General features: G+C 44.0%; 1 long non-coding RNA gene across 1 annotated transcript in view; it reads left to right on the forward strand.

Annotated features, from left to right (window-relative positions):
* The first annotated feature begins 6 nt into the window (after positions 1–6).
* The window catches only part of LOC125616841, a 16,207-nt gene continuing 10,778 nt past the window's right edge, over positions 7–5,435 (forward strand). Inside the window, exon 1 of the long non-coding RNA XR_007347612.1 lies at positions 7–838. This is a non-coding gene — a long non-coding RNA (uncharacterized LOC125616841). The remainder of the gene's footprint in view (positions 839–5,435) is intronic.

The raw sequence follows: 5,435 nt of genomic DNA on the forward strand, positions 1-5,435 counted from the left end.
TTCTCATTATCCACCAGACTAGTTAATATGTCTTTAAGGCAATAAGTTTAAAAAATAATGCTGATAAATCAAAATATTGAAAACTCTACAAACTAAGCAGCTAGTTCTTCAGTAACTGGAAGCACTGACTATGCATATAAAATTATATCTGATTATGAGTCAAAGTAAATATCAAGAAGATAATATGCAATTAGATCATTTTGCTATTCTGATTTTTCCACCAATGAATTGTCATTAATTTCTATTCTATAATAAGAAGAGTTCTACAATATACCATATTCTATAATAAGAAAAATAAGAAAAAAATTAAAACTAGTTTTTAAAGATCTGCTTAAATATTCCAGTATCATGTAACCAAACAACTACTCTCCACAACAACTATGTTTTTATTCAACAACAAACACATTCAGGGGTACATTCCTGGAGTTGAGGATGCATGCTGCTGAGAGGTGGACCTTAAATGCCTTGTTCTCATAGCTTATTTCCTCTCAGTACTATTTATATACGGGGGCTTAGTAGTTAATATATGTGTTTAGGTTAATAGTGTAGTATATTTATAATATCATTGGAACCATGAGTTTATCCAACAAATCATTTGTTAACTCTCTCATACATTCTAGGCATTTCCCTAGTCACTGATGTAACAGTAGTGAACAAAACAACTAATTTCCTGCTCGTGTTGGAAATTGTGTTTGAGGTTGGGTTGGAGCAGTCGAGTAGATAAACAAATGTAAGGCAAGTAGTAAGAGAAGTCTAAAGTGGTAAGGCAAGTCTGAAGAGAAAGAAAGGCAAGGTGATGGGCTTGATAGTCATGGCAAGAGGCTCTATTTTGTGTAGGGTGGCCAGGGAAGGCCTTTATCACATGAAATGCCACTGTTACAGAGACATGATAAAGTGAGGGGGTAGTTAGCTAGTCAGATGATTTGGGGAGTTAAGGTTGAGGCAAAGTTGCAAGTGTAAATGCTCTGAAGCGCAGGGGTGGGCTTGGTGTATTTAAATGGAACTAACAGAGCAATTGAAGAATGTTAGGAGATGGGGAGAAAAGGATGAGGGGAGTCACATTGAATAAGAGCAGTCCATAATAAGGCAGGGCAGTCCATAATAAAGTCATGGCTTTTTTTCCTTTTTTTTTTTTTCCTGATACCAGAGATTGAACCCCCAGGGGCACTTAAACACTGAGCAACACCCATAGTCCTTTTTTAAAATATTTTATTTAGAGATAGGGTCTCACTGAGTTGCTTAGGGACTCGCTACATTTCTGAGGCTGGCTTTGAACTCAGGATCCTCCTGAGAGCCTCCTGAGCTGCTGGGATTACAGATGAGTACGACCAGGCCTGGCTAAAGTCATTGCCTTTTATTTGGAAATGGGAAGCTATAGGAAGATTTTCAGCAGAGAGACACAATCAAATTTATATTTAAAAATATCACTCTAGTTGCCATCAGGACAGTAGATATTGGGGAAAATGAGGGCAGAAGCAAGGACAGAAGAAGGCTATGGGAATCATTCAGGTGACTTATGATGTGGGTTTGGCCTGTATATTGGCTTAGCAGATGCAGAGGAGTGGTCAGATTCTGGGCATGTTTCAAATGCTTATTTGGAAAGAAGGAAGTCAGAAAAATAAATAAATAAAATGCTGTATAATTTATATCAAATTCTAGAAAATGCAAAACAATCTATAATGACAGGAGATGTTTGGAGACAGAAAAGGAGAGGGGAGGGATTACAAAGAAGGATGAAAGACTCTTTTGATTTTGGTGATAGTCTCATGGGTATATTCATGTCAAAACTTATCAAATTGTACACCTTAAACATGTGCAATTTATTGTAGGTCAACTATATCTCAATAAAATTATAAAAATAAAGACATAATATTGTCTAATGGACTGGAGTTGGAATGTGAGAGAAAAGAGATCAAAGATGGTTTGTAAGTTTTGGGCTTTGAGCACCTGGGTAATGGGAATTAAATTGTCGTTCTTATTTCTGAGATAGGGAAGACTGAAAGGAGCAGATTTTGAGAGAAAAATGAATTCAGTTTTCAACATGTTATTAGAGATGCCTACTAGATACATTTTATAACATAATAAATACATGGTAGAAAAGAAATGAAGAATGACTCAGACAGTTTCTCTCTATGATCCACTGGTTCTCCAGAAAGCGCAGAAGTACACTGGACCAAAGGGGACCTCTCATGGCCCCTGTAGACAAATGTTTGTGCACACCTTTTTTCCAACGTTTTCTTTATTTAACATTATGAACATGGTGGACTACATTCTTTTCTCTAAGTTTTAAAGATTCAGTTAATTTGGGGAAACAACTGATGGGTTCATTGTTGGAGGTTGATGAATAACTTTAGCAGAGACTATAGTAACAAGCCTTGGTCACAGACAAATGAGAATGGCTCCACCAAGGATGGGAGCATTGCAGACACTCTTCCTTGGGCTGGCTAGCTTGTGCCTTCCCCCCCTTAACTGTACATATCAGTAATTCAGCTATATTATGATTTAAATCAGATTTTGCTCCTCTTGTCAGAAAGTACAACATTTGCTTGTTAGTTGATAGGTTGTGATGAAAAGGAGTCTACTCCTTGGGTTTGAAACTTAGCTCCATTACTCACTGGATGTGTGACTGCCTCAATTTACTCTAAAATAAGGATTGGAATAGGACCTACTACTACTGTAAGGTACTATTGTTATGAAGATCAAATGAATCGATATGTATAAAACCTTCAGAATAACAACTGGACATAAAGCGTTCAAGAAATGTTAGCTACTAGCTTTCTTCTCTGACAATCGGTTTTGTCAGTTGGTTCCCACTAAGTTGTGGACTTTTTCGGACCAGGACCAGATATCTTGTGTTTTGATTTTCATCCACTCCCACACCATGCTAGGGCTTTGTCCAGCGTCTGGCATGAATGGTAGCACAAAATGAAAGTTAAAAATATGCTGTTGAATTAAATGATTTCTTCCCTTATGGATAAAGATAAGAATCTCAAGATCTTAGCCCCAAGACTACTGTCCATCTCTCTGCCCTCACCTGTCCCCGCCTTAAAAAAAAGCAGGCCATTCATTGTCTCCAGTTTACACCCTCACTCACAGTTCCATTCACCTTCCCCTTTCCTAATCAGAGGGATTTTGGGGTGGGGCTTCAAGGAACCTCTAGGAGTTTGAAGGGGAGGGAGCCTGGAACCATAGACTAGCTGTGACAAGTCATGGGTGGGATTTGGTAGTTCAGAAAAGGAGGTACCCGACCAGGAATGGGGGATGGGAGTGATGGTGAAGTGGAGTAGGCTAGTTCAGGATGGACCAGAAATGAGACCTTGAGGAAAGCCAGAAAGGACCGGTTGGCGGAGTGGGGGGGATGGGTGGGTGATGACTGGAATCATGCGGAGGGTGGCTTGTGAGGTCACAGAAGCAAAGGCAGGTGATTGGACGAGAAAGAGAGTCCTAGTTGCCCCGGCAACGACTGGAGGAGAAGGTCTTCAGTTGAGGAGAAGGTCTCCACTAGAGAAGGACGGAGCTCCAGCTCCCTGCGTTCTCCAGTAGAGTCTGTGCATCGACCCCCAGATATCCCTGCTGACGAGTCACCTGGGAAAGGCTTAAGCCTTCCCAGGCGCCACCCCTCTGCGCCTCCCTACCCACCCGCCCCCTGAGGCCCACCTCCAGCCTACTCCACCGCGTCACCGGCTCCCCAGGTGACCACAACATGGCTGAGGCGCCGGGGCTGCTCTTCTGGCTGTTCGTGCTCTGTCCGACCTGGCGAGTGCCGCGCCAACCGGACCCGAGCACCGGCCGGCGCTTCTCGAAGCACAAACTCTGTGCAGACGACCAATGCAGCAGTGAGTGCACGGGCGGGCGGGCGGCCCGGGGTCTCCGCGGTGGCTCTTCGGGGCGGCATGGGGCTCCAATCCCGTGGTCCCCAGCCCTGCGGGCTGGGCTAGGGGGTCGCTGGAAGACGGGTGGGGCGCAGGAGTGACAGAGCCTCGGGACCCTACGTGTGTCCCCTCCGGCTCTGCCTGCGCCCTGGCCACTCGACTCCCACTTGTTGCCAGCGACTCCCACTTGTTGCCAGCGTTTTATTTTTCTCTACTGAGTGAGGCGGGGGTTGGGAAACACGATTCCCCAGGGACAGCTCTCAGTTTATTCCCTTCCAGGATTCGCCTAGGATCTCAGTGGGTGATGGGGTTGCGCGCCGCGTGCCAGGGGGCTCCCCATGCTGTAGCAGAGCGCTTTTCTGCCCCTGCCACAGGGACCTGGGCCGGTGAGGTATCAGGGCAGATGCTCTCCAGGGCTCAGTGGCCCTAATCCCAGCGGCAGGTTGATGGTGGGGCTCCTTGGGAAAGGCTCACTGGCCCCTTCGTCCTTTTGCTGCACTGGGGATTGGGCTGGTTTTGCCTTTTAACAGGGACTAGAGTTTAGGCTTGGGAAGAGCACCGAGTCCAGGCACGCAATGTGTTCCGAGGTGTCGGCCCCGACTCTGCTTCAGTCCTGTCATTTCTGTGCATAGAAACCTCCCTTCATATTTGAAGTACGGTAGCAGGTGGGCCAATAATCTTTTGCTTCTGAAAGAGGCCAAGGATCTGCACCAGCCACCTGGGAACTGCAGCCTCTTCTGTGCGCAGGAAGCGGACAGAATTGCTTCCCAGTCCTGGATTGGAGGTGGGCGGTGGGGAGGATGTAGCCATTCATATTCAGATGAAGAGGTTTGTTGCAATAACAATAATAAATACTCCAAGATTTTTATAAGCCAATTCAGTTTTAGACTCAGTCGCTAGTGTTGTTGGAACCTCTTTCCTCTGTATATTTACTGGCCCAGAATACTTCTTATGGCCTCCCGCTTGGTTTCTAGTAACCTTGTAACTTGATGACCGTGTTGTCCATAAATTGTAAGCAGTACATATTTTAAAATATTCATGCTAAAAAGGCCAAGAAGTTTACCATTGAGCTCTTTATGCCTAAATTGGTGTTACCAAAAACAAATTTTATAATTTGAATTGTTTGTTCCACTCCAATAAAGAAAAAAGATGTCTCCAATATATGTTAAGCAGTTCCTAGAGGTAACCCTAAGGCTGGAGTAAATAAACACTCAGAAAAGCAAAGCAGCTGCCATGATATTTCCTTTCAGTTTTGGGTGAACAAAATCAGGCTTCCAGCATGGTAAAATGTTTGCTATTCTTTGCTATCAAGCGCTATCCTACATGGGCTACCTGGACAATATCATCACTGATGCTTCCTCAGTACTAAGACATGGTGTTGGTAAGGTTCAGTGGGGTAACGTAACTTGAGAAATGGCCTGTGTCCAAACAGATGTGACCAAACACAACAGGTGGGTCTGTGTTGTGTTGTAGGAAGTAGTGAGGTGTGGATGTCAGGTGTCCTTTTGTGTGCCTTCCAAATAAGTGCTCCAAAAAAAAAAAAAAAAAAAAAAAAAAAAAAAA

The sequence above is a fragment of the Marmota marmota genome, unplaced genomic scaffold, assembly GCF_001458135.2.
Source record: "Marmota marmota marmota unplaced genomic scaffold, marMar, whole genome shotgun sequence".
Lineage (NCBI taxonomy): Eukaryota > Metazoa > Chordata > Mammalia > Rodentia > Sciuridae > Marmota > Marmota marmota.